General features: G+C 40.5%; 1 long non-coding RNA gene across 17 annotated transcripts in view; it reads right to left on the bottom strand.

Annotated features, from left to right (window-relative positions):
* Positions 1–6,000, bottom strand: part of LOC103750961 — a 246,128-nt gene that overhangs the window by 104,983 nt on the left and 135,145 nt on the right. The gene's annotated exons all lie outside the window — the stretch shown is intronic.

Here is a 6,000-nt window from a genome sequence, read left to right as displayed (position 1 = left end):
CTTTAAATCTCTGAAGAAAGAGTTTGAGGAAGACACTAGACAATGGAAAGACCTCCCGTGTTTATGGATTATCAGAATTAATATTGTGAAAATGACCATCCTACAAAGAGCAGTGTGGAGAATACTCAAAAAGTAGATAGACCATATGACCCAGCTCTACCACTTTTTAGCATATACCCAAAGGACTCAGTATCCTACCACAGAGATACTTGCTCAGCAGTGTTCATTGCTGCTCTTTTCACCATAGCTAGGAAATGGAAACAACATAAATGCCCTTCAGTTGATGAATTGATAAAAATATGATAATATACACAATGGAGTTCTATTCAGCTGCAAAAAAAGAAATCATGACATTTTCAGGTAGATGGATAGAATTAGGAAAGATTACAGTGAATGAAGTAATCCAAACTCAGAAAGACAAGTGCAACATATTCTCTTTATTTGTGGATCCTAGCTCGAATCTCTAGAAGTGAGTGTATAGCCTGAAGTTACTGCGGAAGTCAAGGAAGTAAGAAGAGATCATGGGGAGGGGGAGCTCTAGAGAGAGGAACAGTAGGACAGAGGTGCTATTGAGAGAAGAATGGGAAAAGTAGGGGCAATTTTAACTGGAAAGGGGGGTAACACAGAGGTAGAGGGAGGAAAGTGATAACTAACATCAAGGATATTTGAAAAACATTGGGAAACATTATTTTATAGGCTTCTTAATAATACATATTGTATATATACACACAGAGAGACACATACACACACATATATAATGGTTTTATACCACATGGTGTGAGAATGCTCTCCCCAAGTACTGTAGACTATCTAACAAAAACCCAGTGCCAGGCCTGGGAAACCTTCCTTTGAGTTGTTGGTCAGGGTGGTCAAAGAGACTCACTAAACAATACAGGCTTTTTGCCTTTGCACTTTATTGCCTCCAAGAACTTAAAGTTAAGACTCTATTGCTGAAGACACCACATACAGGACTTGAAGGAACTGAGATAGAACTGACCTGGAAGCCTCCTCCCTGAGGACTAGCTCTCAAAATGTGAAGGCGTTATGCAAACTGGCCAGAAGAAAAGCAAACAATGTCCTACCCAGCTGCAAAGCCTACAAACCTCAACAATGACCCACCTAGAAAGATATCCCTAATGGTGCAATAGTGGCATGTTTATTTTGGGGGTAACCAACAACTATCTAATTAAACTAAAGACCTGCTCAATAGAAAGGGAATTCATGCCTGGTACTGTAAACCTAGCCAAATACTCATGGCTAGAGAGGTCACAGACCCTAAAGGAAAACCTAAAAACTATTGCCATTTTCCTAAATCAATATAATTTCTGTTTTCTAAATATTTATTCTTACACCCACAGAGAAGTGTAGCTCTCACCCCTCAATAAAGACACTTCTTTTTGCAACAGATGGAAACTATTACAGAAATCCACAACTGGTCAAAATACAAAGAGTAAGTGACTGTGGGATGCCCAGCTCAATTGGTACATCTACAATGCAACCCTTACACCTAAGTATTTGTCTAGATAATGGAAAGGGGGTGGAAAGACTGTAAGAGTCGGAGGACCAGAATGTCTGCTGCTAGATAATGTCTTCTAGACATGACAGGGACTCTGCACCCAGGAAATCTCAACAACATGGTTTCCTAAACAAGACCTGCATATGACAACACCAGCTGACATGACAATATGGATGGGGAAATTTCATAAGGTGTCATCTTCAGATGAAGAGCCAGGGTCATAGATGACAGACAATAGATGACTGATAACTAGATAGATTATAGATGATTGGTTGATGACAGACAGACAGATAGATGATAGGTAGACAGATGATGGATAGATAGATGATAGATTAGATGATGATAGATAGATAGATAGATAGATGATAGATATAGAGAGAGAGAGATAGAGATAGATAGATTAGATAGATAGATGATAGATAGATGGATGATAGATAATAGGTAGATAGATGATAGATAGACAGACAGACAGACAGACAGATAGATAATAGATAGGTAGATAGATAGATGATAGATAGCAATAATAATTAGAGAAGAGTTCAGGAAATTGCGAGGGAGCAGGGGAACATGGGAGGAGTAGAAGGTAATGGGGAGTGGTAGAAATAATGTGACTACAATACTCGTATGAAATTTTCAAAAAACCAAAAATTAAAATTATATTTAAAAATTAAAAATAATGGAAATATATTCAAACTCATGCAACCAAAAACATGCAACTAAAGCCAGTAAGCTAATGCTTCTCTTTCACAATGACTTTAAGTCTATTTTGTTTTGCTATAACAGAAATTTGGAAGTGAGGTTCTTTCTAAGAAAAGGAAGTTTATTCAGCTCACAGTTCTAGCAATTGAAGAGCATGCCAGTGTTGCCTCTGGTGAGGTCCCCCTAGCAGGTGGTACACTACAGTGAGGGTGAGGAACACAGCAAAGGGGCTCAAGAGAGGTGCCAGGCTCACACATAGCAGCCCCTTCTTGCAAGAACTAATCTAGTCCCACGAAAGTGAGGGTGACGTACTGGTCTGTTTCCCTCTAGACTCCACCCCGTAAAGATGCCGCGACCTCATTATCTCTACACTATCTCTAGCACATAAATCTTTGATAGTTGAACCACAACCAAACCATGGCTATGGGTAAGAAGGTAATAAATGCAAGGGTTCAGGGACATAGCTGACAGCGCAGTTGGAAATATTCACCATACACCTGGGCTTTACGCTCCAGGCTCCCTACACCAGCTGTGGCTTCAGTTACTGTGCTTTATTTAACCTTCAGCACCATCGGTTTCCTTAACTGAAGATAATCTTAATTCTGTTCCCAGGACTCTCAGGAGGGTTAGTTGAGATGATTCTAAGCCAGTTCCACTCTTCAAGGAATTATTTTTTATGTAGTTACTAGCATTTGGGAAATGGTTAAATAAATCACAATACATTTGTAAAGTGAAATATGTTTTACCTGTTTTGAGACAGGATCTTGTGTAACCAAGGCTGGTCTGGAACTCTCTGTGGAGCTAAAGATGACCTCAACTTCTGATCTTCCTACCTCTACCTTCTGAGTGCTAGGATTACAGGGATGTGCCACCACACACAGCTTGTGCAGTGCCAGGGATTAAATCCAGGCCTTCATACAAGGCTAGGCAAATACCCTATCAACTGACCTACACTTTTAGCACCACTCTCACACTTACATAGAGAAAAGTGTTAAAGGAGCACAAGAGAGGTGGGACCATAGGAGAAGGGTATTAGTAGGGGAGAAATGGAAAAAATGGAGGCACCTTAAATGGGAAAACCATGGTGGAAGGGTTAGATGATGCGAGAGATAAATAATGCCTAGCCAGTTTTAAAAAACCAGAGGGAACCATATTAGACTGAAAACCTACTGACAAATTATACATACAACTAGATCAAGGAATATAATATCTGTCTAGGCAAGGTTTATCTGAGAATGTTTGGTCTTTGCCCAAGCTTTATCTACATGGCACATGGTAATTAAAAGTACCAGACTGGTGGAACTAACTTTCTTGGATGTTTAACAGCCATACTTTGAGGCCTATTCTAATTTGGCCAGAGGGACATAAAAGACAGTTTTAGCTCCTTGCCCTCCTAGGTCAACTAAGTTCCAGGGGACTATGGAGCATCTCTCAAAATGTCCTGTAACTGTAGTGAGTCATCTGTCCTCTTGATCAAGGAGGCTGTGGAGACCCCACCAGATGGACTTGAATCAGTGTCCAGCCTACAAAGAGGAGGGTCAACACAGAGGAAACATTTCCTCCATGTTTCCAAGTGAAGCCAGCCATGGTCAAGCAGGACCTTTGACTTATCTTCACATAGATGGAACTGATAAAAGAAAGGAGCCAGGGGCTCCTCCCAAGCCCATGTGACCCCTGAGGAACAGATCCTCAAATGACCTTAAGAGTAAAAATAAATTGGTTTATCTAGGCCAGGTGTAGAGTCTTAAACACCCCAAAAGAAAGTTTAACCAAAGATTAAAGGGGTCAATATAATTTTTGAAGAGTCCATATGTATAGCTAAAGGCTATATAACAAGAAACAATGTGAGACAGGAGATACCTTCCTTTGAGTTGTTGGCCAGGGTGGCTCAAGAGACTTCCAGACAGTAACCCAGCATAGAACTGGGAAAATGAACAGCAGACCCCAATCTTATCTAAAGAAATATTAACAACTGATTGCTGTTAGTTGAGGAACAGCTGATCTTCCTAAAACAAGGATCTCTAGATAGGCTGACTAGATTCAGTGGGTGGACAAGCACTGAGGAACAGCTGGGGCCCTGACAACACAATGGACAGTAACAGGGGTGACAGAGTATATGGACTCCAGTGGGGGGGTGAGGGGAGGCTATGGGAGGGTGTCATTTGGGAAGAGGGTATATAGGTGAATAAGATTGTTTGGGGTGTTCTGTATGATATACAAACAAAACATCAACAAATAAAAATGAGTTATATCTGAAGAAGAAGCATAAAAATTTACTTCATGTTAATTAGTAGAGGTGATAAACATTACCATTGAAATCTACCTGATGACTTTATATCCATACTCAGGTGCCAAGGATCTGAGTGTAACCAACTGTGACTAGTAATAATCAGATACATAGAGATTAGAGACACATGTGCAAACATCTAAGCGTTAGTAGCATTAAAAATTTGTCTTTCTGTAGGAAATAGTATACTTTAAAATGAAATGGAGATCTTTTTCAAAGGTTAAAAACTCATTCAATTTTATGTCTTACAGGGTTTATACTCAGTTCAATATTGTATAACTGTATTAATTCAACTGTGAACCTAAAAATTTACAGCCACTTTTGAAAGAGATGTATCTTTGCTCTGGAAATTGTTATTGGATATGTTAAAGCTGTAAAGGAATGCTTCTTCTAATCATGTGGTTATTAAATAAGTTTTTTAAAAATTGTATTTTCTTCTTTCTAATCGTTATCTCTAGTGATGACCTACCAGGTGAATTTGCTTTTTTAGGGGGGGAAACAGTGAGGACAAAATATTAACATGGTAAAAACATCAAACAAAACCAAGGCAGAGTGTGTTCCAGTGTGTGCTAAGCGTGGCAGTGAGCCTGCTTAGAGACTATAGGAAACCACGCACTGCCTGAAACAGTTGCCGAGAGTGGTTATGTGAGGCCTGGACAAGATGTGGATCTTCAGGGTCTGTGGCACCTTCTTGCACATATCAGATGGGTGTCAGGCTTCTGAGTTTCCTGATTTGGTCTCCCCAAACAGCACATCTCCTGCCTGTTCCTGACAAGTCCTTAGGAAGAAAATTAGTGTGCCCAAAATGACTTGAGCCACACTTGGGCCCTCAGAGGAGACATATAGCTTCCAGTGGATGTCAGCAGACAAGAACCTGGCTCTTCCAAGGGCTGGTAGAGAGGACTTCTGCTCCACATGGGGCTTAGGCTCCCTCCTCCACCTCCCTTTCTTTCTGTCACTGCTCCGAGTTAGATTGCTTCTCTCACAGATCAAATGTTGGGCTTATTTTCACACAGGGCAAGCAGTGTGAACACTTACCATCAAAGCAGTAAGAACCAGCCTACAAGAGAATGAATGAGGTAAAAGAAAGTGGAAAATGTGGTAGAACAGTGGAGCTGGAGAGATGGCTCAGAAGTTAAGAGTATATACCTCAGAAGACCCAGGCTCAATTCCTAACACATTTGGGCTGCTCACAACCACCTGTAAATCCAGCTCCAAGGGATCTGTTTCTGGCTGCCATGGATACCTGCATCATATGCGTATACCCTGTTCCCTCGCAAAGAAACAGGCCTATACACACAAAACATTTTTAAATCTTTTATAAAAGATGTAATAAAATAGAAGGCTGAGCACATAGAAAAGGTTGGATTTTTCTGACATGAGAAGTATTTTTCTCCAAGTGTTAAACCATAATAAGAAGGCCACTGGGGAGGCTTCCTGGTCTGGGGTTCTGAGCCCAGGTATGATGTGTCATTCATTTAAAAGCATCCCTGTTCCT

The sequence above is a fragment of the Nannospalax galili genome, unplaced genomic scaffold, assembly GCF_000622305.1.
Source record: "Nannospalax galili isolate Female #2095 unplaced genomic scaffold, S.galili_v1.0 scaffold2267, whole genome shotgun sequence".
Classification (NCBI taxonomy): Eukaryota; Metazoa; Chordata; class Mammalia; order Rodentia; family Spalacidae; genus Nannospalax; species Nannospalax galili.
This window is presented reverse-complemented; position numbering and strand designations above follow the sequence as displayed.